The 18,982-nt window shown below is 40.9% G+C and overlaps 1 protein-coding gene across 2 annotated transcripts in view; it reads left to right on the top strand.

Annotated features, from left to right (window-relative positions):
- Nucleotides 1-17,550, top strand: part of Pttg1ip2 (PTTG1IP family member 2) — a 45,963-nt gene extending 28,413 nt beyond the window's left edge. For both annotated transcript variants that reach the window (XR_008214302.1, XM_052719949.1), the window contains one exon: nt 16,633-17,550. The gene's annotated coding sequence lies outside the window, so the exon portion shown is untranslated. The remainder of the gene's footprint in view (nt 1-16,632) is intronic.
- Nucleotides 17,551-18,982: the final 1,432 nt, after the last annotated feature.

Consider the following 18,982-nt stretch of genomic DNA (forward strand, 5'->3'; position numbering starts at 1 on the left):
TACTTCTGCCTTGGTCTCTATTATTTCCTACTAACTCCATGCTTAGTTTCTTCTTCTTTTTCAAGTTTCTCATGTGTAACCTTAATGGTTTGCTCTTGCTGATTCTTCTTTATCTTGTGGTCATTCACCCCTATTAACTTTTTCCTGAGAACTACCTTTGCTGACTCTAGACATTTCTGTATTATTATGGTCTCAATAAATTTTCTGACTTTCTTTTTGACTTGTTACAGTTGAGGAACATGTTGCTTAATTTCCACATATTGTGAATTTTCTAAGTTTTTTTTCTTCCCTGATTTTTAGTTTCAGAGTATTGTGACCAGAAGAGATGCTTGATATTATTTCAGTTTTTTAATTTGGTAAAATTTGTTTAATGCCTGAACATAACCTATCCTGGCAAATGTTTCATGAGTTTTTGACGATGTGAGTTCTGTTCCTACTGTTCTGTTTATGTCTGCATAGTCTAAACCATTGTTCAAATCCCACATTTTCTTGTGGGTTTTCCTTTTTTCTTTCTTTCTCTCTTTTTTTCCTGAGACAGGGTTTCTCTGTGTAGCTCTGGCTGTCCTGGAACTCAATTTGTAGACTAGGCTAGCCTCAAATTCACAGAGAGATCCACATGCCTCTACCTCCTGAGTGCTGGGATCAAAGGTGTGTACAACCACAGGCCAACTATTGATTTTCTTTATACATAATCTATACATTGTTGAAACTGGATATTGAAATTCCCTCTTATTTTCTATCATTTCAGTTCTATTTAATATTTGTTTATATTTTTAGATGTTTCAATATTGACTGTGCATGTTTTTATAGTTCTTAAGTTTTTTTTGTGATTTGACTCCTTTGTCACTGGATAGTTAGCATAAGCTGACACTAATAAAGATTACCACCAATTATCATGAAAGAAATGTAATAAATTCTCCAATCAAAAGGTACTGAATGGATTTTTAAAAAACCCCAGCTATGCGTTGTCCATAAGAGACTTGATTCTTCTTTAAAAACATACAAGAACATGTGTAAGAATTTCCATGCAAATAGAAATTGAAAGAGAATAAAGCTAACTATACTTAAACCATACAAAATAGAATTTAATAAAAAAACTCTAAAAAGATAGAATTGATTTTGAAAGTCATTGGGTAGTGTTCTTGATTAGCATGTACAAAGACCTGAGACCAATTCCAGCATTAAATAAATGGAGTGTGTGGGCACACGTCTATAGTCCCAGTACTTGGAAAGCAGAGGTAGGTGGATCAGAAGTTCAAGGTCATCCTTAGCTACATAGTGAGTTCAAAGCCAAAAGAGGATACAGGAGACTCCCCCACTCCCAGAAAAATAAAACACTGGAAAAGAAACAAAGATGGTCTTTATATAATGATAAAGATGCTAACATGATCTGTTTCAAAAGTCCATTTGTGTATCAGTGATATGAGATGGAATCTTTTTCATGGTTTAAATTTCTATTTACATTTGAGTAAAAATACACACATATACATATATAGTATTCGTGGTGTGTGTGTGTGTGTGTGTGTGTGTGTGTGTGTGTGTGTGTGTGTGTGTTTGTGTACTCTCTGTGAAAGCCAGAGGTGAACAACAGTGTTTTCCTCTGTCACTTTCCACTTTGTCTTTTGAGACAAGGTCCCTTGCTCTATCAGGGACTTGTGGTTTTGGCTAGACTGACTACAGTGGGTCCTTAGGATCCACCTGCCACCCCCATCTCCTCCCCAGTGCAGGAGTTACAGTTAAGCATCGCCACACCTGGCTTTTATGTGGGTGATGAGGACTCAGACTAAGGTCCCCATGCTTGTGCATCAAGCTTGTTTCCACTGAGCTATCTCCACAACCTGTCTAGTGTATCTTTGCACTTTTATTGACTGCCATTGGTTTGTTTGACCATTTCCTGATACCATAATAGTTTCATTGTGAAGTTCAATAAATAATTTACAGATATTAATGGAATTAAACTCTTCCCTACTTTACATTATTCTTCTTGTTTCTATTTTTTGTTAACTTTAATTTCATAATTTTTTTTTTTTTGGTTTTTCGAGACAGGGTTTCTCTGTTTAGCTTTGGATCCTGTCCTGGAATTCACTCTGTAGACCAGAATGGCCTCGAACTCACAGAGATCTGCCTGCCTCTGCCTCCCGAGTGCTGGGATTAAAGGCTTGTTAACTTTAATTTCAAGTAGAATAAATATTTGAATTCTTCCAGTGCTTGATATTTCACAATATTAAATGTATGGCCTCTGGAAACCATCATTCAGGACCTTCAGCAATACAACGTACAAAGCAAATCGCGATTTGGCAATGCTGTCTGCAGATGTGTTTCTTCTGGTGTCCATTCTTCTTCATTTCCCCTTTCTTCCTCTTCACATCCACTTTCTCCCATCCCTCTCTTTTCCACCCATATCTCCCCAACAAGTTTGCCAGACAAGCTCGGTGTTAGTTTTAAAATGGATTCCCATCCTTCCTGTCTGTACAGAGCATTTTGTTTAGCTCAAGATGCTATTGGATGACAGAAGATTGACACTCATACAACCTAAATAACTAAAAACCCAGCTAAATACCAAAACACCCTACACAATCTAGTGCATGGACTTATGAAATGAACATATGGTTCTCAAATGATGAACTGCAAATGCCCACTAAACATAAGAAAAAAAGTTCAATCTCACTAGTCATCAAAAATGCAAATTAAAATGAATGAGATTGAGCCAGTCAGAATGCACAGTCCTAAGAAAACAAACAACAATAAATACAGGGAGGATGCTTGGAAACTGGACCAACCATTATGGAAATCAGTATGATGGTCCCTAAACACCTAAAATAGAACCACCATGTGATCCAGCTGTACCGTTTTGAAAATGCACCCAAATGCATCTTGGTCATATCCACCCCACTCCCTCCCTCAACAAATGAATAAAGAAAGTGTGGACTAGGTCCCCTTATCCCCTGTTACCAATAGATTCGTGCTGCTTTCAACCTTGCTCAGACACGCTTCTTATTGCAGAGCGTAGTGGTTAAGCAGAGACAGAACTAACTGCTCAGACTGCTGAGAGTAAGTGACTGCGAGTGCTCGGTTGTGAATGAGGCATCTTCATCAAACCCCCTAACAAGTGCAGGGAATATCACAGACCAGGAGGACAGAAGAGTGTGACAGCAGAGGATGGGAACAGTGCTGTGACATGCCGTCTTCTGGACATGACGTAACGGTTGCATGCATGAGCCTGACGTACCTTTGGTTACCCACACAAGACCTGAAATTCCAGCCTGGAGGGGAGAGGGGTTCCCAGCACCCAATTCCTAGCTGAGGGGATATTAGCAATTAGTGGCTCCAAAGAAAGGGGAGTCATTTTTCTTTGAGGGGCTGGCTAGTGGTAGATCATCTGTGGACCAGCGATGACTCCACACCCATGAGCACATGAACCGCACTAATTGGATCATATGAGATGAATTTTGGAGGGAGATGTATTGGGAAGGTCCAGAGAAAGTCTGAGGGAGGGGTGGATGTGACTGAAATACATTGTATGGCTCCTAAAAGAAAAAGGAGTATAGGTACAATGGAGTTGTGTTCAACCATATGCAAGAAAATTAGAGCATTTGCTGGAAAGAAGGTGGAACAGAAGATCTTCATATTAATCAAAATAAGGCAGAATGAACAAGACAACCACTGCTGCGTGTTTTCTCTCATTTGTGGATCCTGGATTGTATATAGATACACAAATGCATTTATACACAAACACGTAGGAGACTGGAAAAAGGAAGGTAAGAATGTGGGGACAGGTGAATGTGTCAAAATACATGACATACTTGAAACTGTCCTTATGAAATGAGCACCAATAAAAAGAAGTAATAAATCATTTTAAAATGCCTTTGCAGGGGAACAGTGCTGTGGAGGAAAAGTTCCTCACTCTGCAGTTCCTCCCCACAACCACCATATACAGACTTTTAAATATATAATGTAATAGGCATAACTTTAAATAGTTTTAATTCTGTATTTTGTTAAAATATTAAATCACTGCTAAAAATTAGACCCAGTATTTCCAAATTACCTTTTATAAAGGAATATTTTGAAAGTTAAAACTGAGCCATTGAGGCATACTAGTACAAATTCAAGAACTAGCCATGTATTTTTTTATATTTGTTGGTAAATTTAAAGGAAAGATATTGAACTCCATTGTAACTAGAGTTTTCCTGCCTGACCCACAGTCAGGACAAATCTCTATCACCCGCCAGTCCCACAGCCGCTCAGACCCAACCAAGTAAACACAGAGACTTGTATTGCTTACAAACTGTATGGCCATGGCAGGCTTCTTGCTAACTGTTCTTACAGCTTAAATTAACCCATTTCCATAAATCTATACCTTGCCATGTGGCTCGTGGGTTACCAGCATCTTCACATGCTGCTTGTCATGGTGGCTGCTGGCAGTGACTTCTTCCGCCCTCCTGTTCTTTCTTTTCTCCTCTCTGTTAGTCCTGCCTATACTTCCTGCCTAGCCACTGGCCAATCAGTGTTTTATTTATTGACCAATCAGAGCAATTTGACATACAGACCATCCCACAGCACTTCCCCTTTTCTTTTTTTTAAAGAGGAATGTTTTAACTTTTACACATCTCCAAAGCCAGCTTGGTATATTTGGGAATTTGGGTGTAGCTTCTCTTACTACTTCCTGCTGGAGGGGGGTGCTGTATCTTATGGGGACACAAAGAAAATTTTAGGATTATGGAGTGGTCCGTGAGGGTGTATTGTCTGAGCCAGTTGCCTTGAAACAGTTCTGGATGTTGGATCATCTGAACCTTAGTGTCATTGGAGACCTTTCAGGTGGTCTTGGTTGGTCAAACCTGATGTATCTTAATCTGGAACAAATCCATAGCCTCTGGCTTTCTGTGGAAACAAAAGCAGAGACTCTTTTCCAAAGCAACATATCCTTATATCCAAAATTTGAAGTCAAGGTACCTTTAAAATTTATATTTTGGCATAACTCAACAGCTTTTGCAATCAAATGTTTTTCTTCAGTTATGAATATCAAAGAGAACATAATCCAGATTCTCTGTGTGGTAGTCATCTTTATGTGGCTTATTTTTGTGGTAGTCATCTTTACGTGGCTTATTTTTTATATTACCTTGAGCCTATTGCTTTAAACTGCAGCATTCTAAACCTGAAACGGTGCTGGCACTGTGGCTGCTGGCTCCACCCACTTCAGCTTTCCAACATGGCAGAGGTACGTTTTCAGCCAGCTCTGGGAGCCATCAACTCTCAGAAATAGTGGGTCTATGCTTCTATCAAAGCAGCATGTAGCCCAGAAATCTCTTTTTTTGTTTTGTACTAGCAAAGGCTAAATCCACCACGCAGCTTAATATGCCACTTGCAGAGGCTTCATTCCCTCCATACTGCAGGTCGAGTGCCAGAAACCCGCCATAGTAGATAGTAGGTCAAACACGCAGGCTGCTGCTAACTTGAGAGAAACAACTAGGAACTGTTTTTAGCTCTGTTTTAGAATCTTTTTCTCAGGTTTTAGGTGGAAACTCTTGCCAATACATTGGGTGCCATTTGTAGCTAGAGTTTTCCTGCCTTGCCCACAGTCAGGACAAATCTTTGTCACCTGCCAGTCCCACAGCCGCTCAAACCCAACCAAGTAAACACACAGAGACCTATATTGGTTACAAACTGTATGGCCGTGGCAGGCGTCTTGCTAACTGTTCTTACAGTTTAAATTAACCCATTTCCATAAATCTATACCTTGCCACGTGACTTGTGGGTTACCAGCATCTTCACATGCTGCTTGTCATGGTGGCTGCTGGCAGTGACTTCTTCTGCCCTCCTGTTCTTTCTTTTCTCCTCTCTGTTAGTCCTGCCTATACTTCCTGCCTAGCCACTGGCCAATCAGTGTTTTATTTATTGACCAATCAGAACAATTTGACACACAGACCATCCCACAGCACTCCATTGAGGAAAAAAATGTATGGCTCTTGCAATGGTGGAAGCAGAGTTAGAAAGAGGGGGAAGTAAAGAGGTAGAGAGCTCAGGTCCAGGGGAACAGAAAGAGAGTGTTAGAGCTTGAGAGAACACCCATGCTAAGTGGTGTTCCCCTGGAAAAAGGCTCAAAGGTCTGCAGGATTTTAGTAGAGGTGTCAGAAGGAGTACCACGTGTGAAGGACAGACAGAAACAGTCTTGGGCAGAAGAGTCGAACTGCCCTATGGATACTGGAGAGAGACCACAACAAATCACAGAAGGAACTCTGGAACCAGCAAGCCTTTGGGGGCTGACCCACAGAGAGATGGCAGTGTCAATCATGAGATGTAGGACGCAAAACACAAACTGAGGTCAGTTTGCAAAAAGGGCCTGGCATCTGGAAGAGTGAATGCCTTGTCCCCGGAGAAGAAATAGGAGTGATGTGCCATGGTCCCCACCACAGCAGCTGGCATGAATCTAGGACAATGTTTCTCAACCTGTAGGTCGTGACCCCTCTGAGGGTGTTGAATGACCTTTTCACAGGGGTCGCCTAAGACCATTGGAAAACACAGATATTTACATTGTGATTCATAACAGTAGCAAAATTACAGTTATGAAGTAGCAACAAAATAATTTTATGGTTGGGGTCAGCAAAACATAGGGAACTGTATTAAAGGGTCTCAGCATTAGGAAGGTTGAGAAGCACTGGTCTAGGGGAATGTGGAGGACAGTGATTCTGGGTGATAGTGGTGCCTGTGTCCTGTCCATTAATGGTGCACTCTTCCTTCCCTTTTTTAGTATTTTCTTTAAAGCCTAACTGTGCTGGCTAGTTTTATATCAACTTGACACAAGCTAGAGTCACTGGAGAGGAGGGATCCTCAGTTGAGAAAATGCCTCCATAAGATCCATTTCCTGGGGAAGGGCCCAGCCTATTGTGGGTGTTTCTATCCCTGGGCTGGTGGTTCTGGATTCTACAAGAAAGCAGGCTGAGGAAGCCATGGAGAGCAAGCCAGTAAGCAGCACTCCTCCATGGCCTCTGCTTCGGTGCCCGCCTCCAGATTCCTGTCCTGCTTGAGTTCCTGTCCAGACTTCCTTCAATGATGGACAGCAGTAAAAATCCTGAGGAAAGCCGGGCGGTGGTGGCGCACGCCTTTAATCCCAGCACTCGGGAGGCAGAGCCAGGCGGATCTCTGTGAGTTCGAGGCCAGCCTGGACTACCAAGTGAGTTCCAGGAAAGGCGCAAAGCTACACAGAGAAACCCTGTCTCAAAAAACCAAAAAAAAAAAAAAAAAAAAAAAAAATCCTGAGGAAAGCTTTAAATTTCTTCCAATTATATCTTTTCACTATTATTGAGCTGATGTTTTCTTTGAATTGATCTCATGCAAAAAAATGGGCCACATTTATCCTTTTTAATATTTGAGTTTAATAAATTTTAGAATGGAATTAAATGTGCTGCTTACTGAAAAGGTAATATACACCAATATAGGATGGGAGATTTACTAGAAAACAAAAAATTTTAAATGGGATATTTTGGGTAAAAGTATTTTAAAAGATCAAAAACAGATCTAATGGACCAGAATGACGAACAGAAGATCATGTCTAGAAGTGTAACACGAATCTTAAATGATCTCATTAATTAAAAAACCTGGAGTCAGATATTGGGGTGAATTCTGAAAGATCAGAGAAGCAGAACAAGCTACAGCCAACCTCACCTCGACAACTTCTCAGTCGATCTTGTTTCCTCAGACTGAAAACCTCTGAGTCCTCACCAAAAAGTGTCTCTGCTGAACTGCTACTAAAAGCCTAAATGCTTAAAAGCCTCTAGTTCCTTGTCCTCATGCCTTATATACCTTTCTGCTTCCTACCCTCACTTCCTGGGATTAAAGGTGTGTGTCCTTCCCAAGCAAAGACATGAGATCTCAAGTGTTGGGAGTAAAGATGTGTGCCATCACACCTGGCTCTGTTCTCAGTGTGGCCTTGAACTCACAGAGATCCAGACAGATCTCTGCCTCCCAAGTGATAGGATTAAAGGTGTATGCCACCATTGTCTGGCCTCTATGTCTAACCTAGTGGCTATTCTATTCTCTGACCCCCCAGATAAGTTTATTAGGGTACACAATATATCAACCACACAAAAGGCATTATTTTCACATAGAAGGTAAGAGGTAGAATTGGCAGACTCTTTCTATTAAAGAACCAGTAAGTATTTTAGGCCTTGGGGGCTTTCTGATCCCTGACACAACTGCATTGCTGTTGTGATGAGAAACATCCACGAACAGTTCAGAAATGGGTCTGTGTCTGTGTTCCGCTCAAGTGCATGTTTTTGGTGCATGAGCCATGATCTGTGGACACCTTGTTTAGATGATCAAAAATGATCATTCAAGTGTAATCTTATAACTTAATATTTTTACTTAAAAGAATTAAAGAGAAACCTTTCCACTCCTTAGCTGTCCGTAGATAAACAAATGCTATGAAGTTATACACAGAGCATGCCTCAGCCCAATGCACAAATTGTGATTGAAAATGACGAAGAACGACCTAACCTGTTGTTTTCTCTGGTGGATGGCGCCAGTTAAAGACACGGGGGTGAGTGGCAGAATGGCAGGAGCTTTGTTGGCAGGGCTACAGAGCTGTTAGAGTATTATCGTCTGAAATGCTAGCTTTATGGTTAGCTGTAATAAAATGATTTTCCCTTTCTTCACTCACCAGCTTTCTTCCTCCATGGGAATGTTAATTACCCATTTATAATGCATTGCAGGCTAGCTCTACTCACTCTGGGAGCTCTAGAAACTAATACCGTCATAACCAGTGGTACAATTTTATAGTTATTTATTTGGAAATAATTTGTTCTATTTTTCATTTGTACATATATGTGTATACACATATAATCTTAAAAAGTAGTAGGGCTTTTCTAATCAATAATGAACACTGGCAAAATTGAATAGCAATGTTCAAGTCATGTCAGGTTAAATGAGGTATATATTTTAAGGACTTTGTCATTGCTTTGGTAGTTCCTCATATGTCAGTTAGGTACAGAACGTGGTCTTTCTCAGCAGTTAGCCATACTTATTTCCATTAACATTTCCCCCAGTTGTTTCCTTTTCTGAAATCATATTCTTATACTAAACTAAAGCCTGGTGATTAGTTCTGATTCTGTATCTTTCTTTTTTTCCTTTGGTTCTCTGTGAATGGTGCTGAGATTCCTTTGGGAGATCAAATGGGTGCCTACTTATTTCTGTAGGTTACATTTTATCCTGACTTTTCCAAGTCATTTGAATACAATAGAGTTTAAAATAAAACCTAATGATTTAGTGAAGTTAATAATGATAAACATTAACTATAAATCCATCATATGTTCTTGATCAATTGTTTATATATTATTTATATAATCAATTTTAACTTATTAATGTTAAGCTTATTTTTATTTAAAAATTCCTTCAAATTCTTCTCCTTTTTAAAAAGAGATGCATATTTGGGGCTTATTTATTTTAATTTATTTAGTGTGTGTGTGTGTGTGTGTGTGTGTGTGTGTGTGTGTGTGTGTGTGTGAATGTGTGTATGGGTATTGTGGAGGACAGAACAGGGTATAGGATCCAATGGATCTGGTGTCACAAGAGGTTGTGAACCACCCTAGGTGTTGGAAACCAAACTTGATTCTCTGCGAGAGAATTACTGTGAGAGCAGTAAACACTCTTAGCCTCTGAGCCATCTCTCCAGGCCCCCATCAAATTCTTGAGAGAAACAGCAACTGGCCATGTTATTTATAATGGAGTACATAGAAAAACCAAAGTTGATAAAATATTATATAGGAATAAAAATTTTTATGTAAATGTAAATATTAGTCTTGTAGAAATAGCTCCTCAGTGAGTGAAATAGAACCACATGGACAAAATTTATGATTAACTATGAAGGAATAACTTTTTTCAAGGGACACCTCCCAAAATGTGACAAGAGCTGTTTGAGGGTTGGGGAGTGAACGGGGGAGTTCTAGAATCAGGTTTATAAGTTGCATGTGAAATTTACTATTTCTGAGACATCTAAGGCAATTGTTCAACATCACTGGGCCTTGATTATTTTTTCGTTTGTTTTTGTTTGTTTGTTTGTTTTGTTTTGTTTTTTTGAGACAGGGTTTCTCTTTGTAGTTTTGGAGCCTGTCCTGGATCTCGCTCTGTAGACCAGGCTGGCCTGGAACTCTCAGAGATCTGCTGGCTCTGCTTCCTGAATGCTAGGATTAAAGGTATGCACCACCACTGCCCAATGGGCCTTGATTTCTTATCTGCGGTGAAGGTAAATTAGAACCACTTTGCTAGAAGAGTGGGGAATAATGTAAACAAAACAAAACAAAACAAAAAAACAACCTTAGAATGTAATAACACACAACCAATAAAGGGTAGTGTCTGATCAGGGGAAGAGCCATGCATGGTACAAACACATTAAGTAGAAGAACTCAGTCTGAGCTGGAAAGATTATCTTTGTTTCAATTGGTTTTTATTTGTTTGGTTTGCAATTTAAGAGAATTAATTATGCTATTAACTTCTCCCTGAATTAAAGGAGAAAATATCGAGAAAGTTGTCTGAGAAATGAATACTGTATGTCAAGTACTGTTCTGAAACTGATACATAGTAGGAACTCTATAAATGATGCTACTTTAGCTATTTGAACCCATTATGCCATGGTAATTCTGTGAGAACATTCAGAAGAAACATTAAGAGACACTTAAAATCCTTCAAGGAAGATAAAACTTTAAGACAAGTTTATACAGTATCAACTGCATTCTGGTAAATTCCATGACTGAGGTTTATAGGTGCCCAAGGGTTAAGTTAAAGGGTAGAGAATATATACATGTGGGATCAGATAGGGCTTAGAGCAGGCAATCATGGCATTTCAGCTAATCAAGGAAGAGCATAGCCTATTAACTGGCAGAAATTATGTCTGTGGCAGAGGGGGGTTTGGGGAGAGCAAGCGGAATGAGCTGTGGAAGGAGGAAAAGTACAGATTATCCGAGAGGAAGTATAAATCAGTCCTACTATTCACTTAAATTATGGACACACACAGGTTGACACCCACTGTGTTTTTATGTTTTGGGCACTGTTCAGAGCACTATATGCATATTAATTCATTGACTCCCCATAACAATCCCATTAGGTAAACCCAGAATTATCCATACAGTACATAGAGGGAAACTAAGTCCTTGTATCTGCTGTCTTTCTGTGAAAGAGGAAATGGTGCACGTCCTTCTGAGTCTGTAGTGTCCTCCTCAGGGACACAGCACGGCCATGGTTCAGGGATCTGTTTTTATACGCCTGCCTCTCAGGCCGATGCCCAGATAGGACCTCAGCCAACACCTGTGGGCACAGTGGCCTGCTCATTGTCACACAGCTGGCCACTCTGCTTCCGGGACCTGAGCTGGCTTTCATGGAACTGCGCACTGAGAAAGGCACTTGGTCCTTCATCTGCAGTAAACCTCAAAATCTACACTTGTTGACTTGTGTCATTTGAAAGGTGATAGCAGTACACAGTCTTTAATTTGAAAGAATGAGAGGTTTTATATGAGCAAGACAAAGCAATCACATTTGTAAGAGAATGTGCCTTTGATGGTGTTACTGAAGGGCGAGGGGAGGAAGTCTCAGGTTGTGAGTAGAGAGGAGAGATTGAGGAGGAAGATTAAGTAAAAGGATCCTTCCAGACGTTGAAATGAGCACAGGAGAAAGCCCAAATAAGGGTGTTAGAAATTTAAAGGTGGGGGAAGATGTAGACACTGTTTGAGGTCAGACAAGCCCCAGTGACCAATCATGTAGTAGGGAAGAGGGAAGAGCGCTGCTCGAGAGAACCTCAGTGTTTCTCGCTCACTCGCTCGCCTGCTGAAGATAACTGTTAATATGAAGAAAAGTCAGGGAAGATGAGGAAGTTTCCATGAAAAAGATGGATTTTTTTTTCTTAAATTGTCCCCAGGTTTACTAAAAACACTACAGAACAGATTCAAAAGGCTGCAGTCGGTTGAGAGTCATCCCAGCTGTAGACCGAGTGGCTTACAGGTTGGAGAGAGTGCCCCAGTCCAGACGCCTCAGCCTTTCCCAATCTACCTTAGGGGTCTGATCTGGGACTGAGACCTCAGGAACATAATGACCTCTCCTCTTTCCTCTTCCTGCGACTTGATAGAAACCCCATTCCCAGGACCTTCCTGATTCTGCTTCATCAGTCGTGACATGGCCTGCTGTCTTGTTGCCGAGCTTCTTGCTGGGAATAATGGCAACCTCCTCACAAATGCCCTTGTTGATACGGAAGTCACTAGAGGGGCGCGTAGTGTAGTACTTCTCTGTGGTGACGCAGGTTGCTGTCTTCACATTCCTGCGGCCCATGTTGGCGGGTCCCGGTAAAAAAAAGACAAAAGAATGAAATTCTTACATTGCAATTGTGGTAACAGAACGGAGGCCAAGTCAAAGCCCCAATCAGGAGGTAGAGTGGTGGGTTTGGAACTGGTGATGTCTGGACTGTGGCCCCAAGTGAAGAAACTGCGTGAAGGCCTCGATGTGGGTGAGAATGCTTATGGACTGCAGAGAGAACAGAGGATGGGTGAGCATCCTTCAAGACCCCCAATACAAGTGCAGAGAGAGGCCGTGGAGTCCACAGAGGGACTGGGAACTGGGAGGGGGGAATCCTAGAGCGAGTGAGCACAGTACTGAAGGGTAGGGAGTGGACAGCACAGGCAAAAGCTGATCCTACACTCTATTCTATAAACTGCATTAATACTTTTAAACTATTAGCGTTTCAAGCTACCAAGAAGCACTTTACCAAAGAATAGGTTCTGTGGCAGCTGAAAATAGACTGTAATTGCCCAGAGTGTCTTGAGTTACAGGATGCATTCTGTGTACTAACAATGGTCAGCCACACACAATTTTTATCTTAAAAGATACTGGCTGCGTGAAGCATCACAGTAAAGGATTCTAAGCAATGCCTAGGCTCTATGGGAAAGAATACTGTGATCTGGCATTATGTGCCCAGGGGTGGTAGAATGGGGAACCCTCCCTCCACCAAACCATGCCCACCATTTGATGCTTCCCAAGGCACTGTTAGCACTGCACAGTTGGATGATTATTAGCACTTTCCCATACATTTCAACTTGAGAGAGGCAGAGAGATGGAGACACAGACCCGGGGAGACAGAGGGAGAACACAGACAAGTCTGTCCATAGTTTTTCATTAAAGTTTTCCAGTGCTTATTTCCCATAAACAGGGGTGGTGGCGACCTTCTCTCTCTCTCTCTCTCTCTCTCTCTCTCTCTCTCTCTCTCTCTCTCTCTCTCTCTCTCTCTCTCTCTTTCTCTCTCTCTCTCTCTCTCTCTGGCTTTAGTTATTTCAGAAATAAGGGAAATCCTCTAAGGGAAGGTGGTAGGGATGTTAAATGAGAATTAAGTAATTGCTTCCTACAGAAAGAGGAAAAAAATTGTTTCAGCTCAAGAAATTTCATCACAGATAGCTGCAGGTAGGGACCAGAGAAAGTGAAAGCAGAGTTGGATGATTCACTCAGGCAAGGGATTCTCTTAGCCGCATCAATAAGTTCAAATGCACTTCTCCCTGCTCTATGGAAGTAAGCAGTGCAGCTTTTATTTTCTATTTTATTTTCATTTATCATAGAAATGTACTGGTTTTAGTATTGACATTTTTGCATAAATACTTTTGAAAACACCACCACATTTTAAATAACTATTGGAGCTAATGTTTGTATTTTGGATTGTGAGCCTAGCCTTTAACAGCTGAGCTGTCTTCCCAGCCCTGGAGTTAATTTTTATTTTAAACATTCTGTGTGTGTGTGTGTGTGTGTGTGTGTGTGTGTGTGTGTGTGTGTGTGTGTGTGTCGTGTATGAACATGTATGCACAGGTGTGCCTGGGTGCACTTGCCTGTGTATGATATGTGGAGGCCAGAGGTCATTGTTGGATGGCTTCCTCTGTGGTTTGTCACCTTAGTTTTTGAGACGGGGTCTCACCGTTTCAGCTGGAAAGGCTGGCCTTTAGAGCCTTGAGGATCTACCTATTAACCTGCTCCTTCCAACCATCAGCACTGGGGTTAGATGTGTGTCACTGTTTATGTGGGTGCTGGGAATTCTAAATTGGCTTGTTGTGTATGCACAGCAATCACTATACCCAGCCGAGCCATCTCTCTAGCCCCAGCACGATTTTTGGAATAATTTTATTTGCAGAATTTGAGAGCTGTAAACTTTTGTATTTACTCTGCTGCAGGAATGTATAGTAGGCATCATCACTGTGTCAGATATAAGGCCCCTGATGGCAAGGGCTGTGATCTATCTCTGTACCATTGGCATGGACTGGCCCTGCCCTAGCCTCTCTCAGGTCTCCTTGGCTTTTCTTTTTCCTGCCTGCTGACATTGTTGGAGTTTTCTTTCACAGTGCTGCTTATGATAGTATAAGATTTTGAAAACCATAAGATTGCTGACATGATCACCAGAAGCAGATAATAAACCAGTAGTATCACTAGCAAACGGGTCTACAGTAACTGTCACAATACTCTTCAAACTTTAACTCAATGTTTATTCATTTTTTTTTCTTTTTTTGTTTTCTTCTAGTATCTCTTCCTCTGTAGGTTCATTCTCACTATTTACTTTCTGATAAGGGCCCTTATACTGATTCTTAGTGTTCACTCATTAAAACCCTAATCTTTTTCCCCTCAAAGTTTAACTCAACTTTCATCTTCATACAGATGGCCCTGGCCTCCCTGAAACACACACACACACACACACACACACACACACACACACACACACACAGAATGTTCAGCTCATGTTATTCCCCTCTCTCCTGATACTCACAGTAAGGTAGACACTGCACTTTACCCTGTAGAGTGTAGAATCCTCACTGATTATGATGTTTTGGGCACATTATTAACCTTTCTGTATCTCTGTTTCCTTGCCTGTGAACTGGGCATTAAGATAGTTGCATGTCCAGATGGTTGAGGTGGTAGACTGGTAACATACACTGATAACTGCATGCACATCAGAGGCTCAGAACACACCATAGCTGTGATACTGCACCTCACAGACCCTGGCCCGCAGTCTCTGCATATTGATTTGATTGACAATGAGAAAACTGAGTAGACCGTGAATTTATTTTGTCATGGAATTGGTAAGAATAAAGGGAGCTGGAGTGGGCTAGATCAGAATGGGAGAGAATTAACTATTTTCTTTTTTTTTCTGTATGTCAAGCATTGGGAATCCAGCTTAGATAAGACAGGCAAAGCTCGCTATCCTTGGAGAGCAGATACTTTCTAGTGTGGTCACAGAAAGAGTAAGGTGCAAAGTAAAATGGCTGAAAACTCTGGCACCACTGGAAGATAAAAAAGGGACAGAAACCAGGGACTTGGAGAAGGTGGCGTCCTTGAAATAAGTAGGAAGGCATCCCTGAAAGAGTGGGGCCCAATCAAAGCCCAAATACTCCACACCTGTGTTTTCTCACGTGTACAGAGTCTAGATTTTTAAACAGATACCATAGTAGAAATGGGATTACTTGGGGACAGTGGGAGAGAGGACAAGGAAGGGGGTGACTGTGATCAAAGAATGTTGTCTATGTGTCTGAAAAAAAATCTCATAATGAAACTTATTGTTATTAATAAACAACATGCAATAATAAAACACCCCTAACTATGATGTGAGAGTCAGCCACGAAGGGATTGGGGGTAGGGCATAGCGGGTCATATGGTTCTGAAGAAAGGGAGCCTGAAGGGTGAGTACTTCAGACAGACATCTGAATGCGTTGGGGTTTACAGGTTATTATAAGAAGCAAAGGTGTGTTCCCCATGCTGGATTACCTCGCCCACCCTTGATACAGAGGAAGGAGCTCGGTCCTGCCTCTATTTGATGTGCCATGCTTTGTTCAAGCCCATGAGAGGCCTGCCCCTTTCTGTATGGGCACAGAGGAGGAGTGGATGAGGAGGGGAGTAGGTGGGAAGTGGGGGAGAAATGGGAGGGAAGGAGGGAGGGGAAACTGTATGCAAAATAAATGAAAAAAATGTTAATTAAATAATAAAAAGGGGGCAAAGGTTGCCCTAGACATAACAGGGGGAGTGACTTTTCAGCTGGACTTGCACTGAGGAGGACTACTTGGGAACAGACATTTTGGGTGGAAAAGCAAAGCCATGGGGTTGTGGTTTAGAAGAGATGAGAAGTGGCTTAATGAAGCTGAGGAGTTGCACTGGGAATGGGAGGAATGGTGCTCAGGGGCCGCCATGCCTGCTTCGCTGATGTGTGCCCATTCCTGGGTTTTCTCACTGCATCCATTCGGAATAGAGTGTTTCTCTTCCGCCACATTCAACTTTTTTCCCCAGGAATCTTTAGACTGCATGTGCATTAAAGCTTCAGTGCGGTCTTGGTAAATGTCACCCTCCACAGTCACTCAGCTTCTTCCTTTTCATGTCAGTCGAAGGAAAATGAATCATTTATGGTCACTTGGGTAGCGGAGAGAACCTTTTCATTCTCAATTTACTCCAGCGTGCATGACTAATTAGAGTTTATAATCATTATGACCATGGACAAGCTTTTCATGGGATGAACTCTGGCTTGGGAAATACTGCATTTCTACCAAAAATGATGGGTTGCCTTGAACTTTTAAGACTCCTGGTCAGAACATGCAACATAAGAGTTAACATCCAGTAATTACCGTGTCCTTTTTCTTTCAGATGTCCATTGGGATTTTAATGTCTACAAACTCTTTGAGGATGATTGAACGTCAAAATTCCTTTAAGTTAAAAATTTGTAATTCTATTGAACATTTTTTGTAGAGTATTTTATTACTTAGACATTATATCTTGTCTACTAACTTGAGATTGTAGGGGTTGAACAAGATTTTGTCATAATTTAAGATTTGGGTTTTCTTTTTCACTTGTTTTTAAATTTTGAGTAGTCTTCATCCTAACTAGTTGGATAATCTTTTTATTCATGCTTTTGGACATAAAGTGTTATAGATATTACGTATTCATACACTTGACACGTCACTTTCTACCTTCAGCTTTATTGGCTTACCTCACGACCATGTCATGTACTGTTTCCCCATTGTTGCAGAAACAATAAATACTGTATTTCTAATTTTGTTCACACTCATTTTTATAAAAGAGCTCTATTATTCAAAGTTTCCTGTGGTGATATGTTGTGTCCCCCAATATACTGTGTCCCCTAATAAAATTCATCTGCGGATCAGAGGAAAAAGCCAGCCACTATAAGTAAGCATTGAAGTCAGGCAATGGTAGCACACGCCTTTAATCCTATCACTTGGGAGACAGGGATCTGTCTGGATCTCTGTGAATTAAATGCCACACTGGGGAACAGAGCCAAGCATGGTAATACACACCTTTAATCTCAGCACCAACCATAGAAGTCTGAGATCTGTACAGACAGACGGGAAGTGACAGAGCTGGGCAGGAAGAGGAAATGATATAGTTGGGCTGAGAGAGCCAATGAGAGAACAGAATAGAAAGGCATATAGGCATGGGTATATAGGAAGTAGGTCTCTCTTTGGTGACTGAGGTGTTGGTGAGGTGAGGTTAGCTTATGGCTTTTCTTGTTTCTCTGATCTCTCAGATTTTCACTCCTATATCTGGCTCCAGGTTTTTATTGTAATAAGACTGTTATGCAATTCTTCTACAGTTTCCCTCCAGTAGTAAATTTGAAATGCTTAATATAATTAAAATTTAATGAAATTTTGATCAAATCAATGATAGGTTTAAAAAACATACACATATTTCTTTTTCCAAAATACAAAATATGAAGGTTCTTATAGTTCAACATATTAGATGATTTTTAATATAATAAAAACATACCATGTTAGTGTCAATACTAAATAGTTTCTTCATTAACATTTGATAATGCTCAGTTTACCCATTAACAATTGTTCTATGACCTTTCCCCACACTAGCTGGTCACTTATTAGCTCTGGTAGTATTTGACATGATGGTTTCCAGTAAATGCACTGAGTTTTATGAAGTAACAGTCGAATGAACAACAGCTCTTACTTCTGCTCCTCCTTCTTCCCTGACTCCCACTGGGCAGAGGACCTGAGATGTAGCTGACCACATCGCACATCTTCTTCATCAGCATGGCCACCCACCCTTTGTCAATGTGTCTGGCTAGAGCTTCTCCCGGATCACAGCTGGGCAGTGAGTTCCTCAAAGAACATAGCTGTGCCCACAACCTACTGCTAGTCATTGAGGCCCTGTTATCTACATGAAGCTCACACTGAACACTGAACCCCACTCTCATGCCTTAATAAGCTGCTTCAGGAGGCCCTCTCTTTTTCCTCCAGGGCCTTCCTGTTATAGATAGATGCTGACAGGCCATTTTGAGCAAGGTAGTCACGCCATGGACATGTTGGGGAGACTGTAGCTTCCAGTCTTCACAACACCTCATATACTCATACCCTGGTAGCCAACATTCTGCTGCCAAAATTTCCATGGCCCCCATGACATGCTACCCTTTCGGCCCTGGATGCCTGTGCCAAGAAGAGCAAATCTGTGACAGAAAGCAACAACTGTTTTTTGTGTTTTTTAAAATTTCCACTTGTTAGGCAAAATGTGCAAAGATTTGAAATTCTTTCTGCTTGCAGTATTACATCAATATAAAACTCATAGTCTTCAGTTGAACTCCAGGATGGAGAGAATGCAGCATCAGAAACTGAAAACTCATCTACTGTAATAAAGGGGTAAATGAGGCTTAATTTCGTATATATTTAAAATTTTTATCCAACCTGACAAAACTAGACTTTTTAAGCTAGGAAAAACTAAATATGTGCATGTAAAGCAAGACATCACTGACAATAGATCAAAAACTTATTTCTTTATTATGCATCATTCTTTTAGTAATTTTTTTCTTTTTTTTTTTTTTTTGCTTGTTTGGTTTTTTTTTTGTGTATTTGTTTTCAGTGGCAGGGTTTCTCTATGTAGCCCTGGCTTTCCTGGAACTCATTGAGTAGACTAGGCTGGTCTCAAACTCATAGAGATCTTACCTGCCTCTGCATAGCTTTCTTATGCCACAACT

The sequence above is a fragment of the Peromyscus californicus genome, unplaced genomic scaffold (genome assembly GCF_007827085.1).
Source record: "Peromyscus californicus insignis strain IS unplaced genomic scaffold, ASM782708v3 Scaffold_6__1_contigs__length_162567912, whole genome shotgun sequence".
NCBI classification, from domain to species: domain Eukaryota; kingdom Metazoa; phylum Chordata; class Mammalia; order Rodentia; family Cricetidae; genus Peromyscus; species Peromyscus californicus.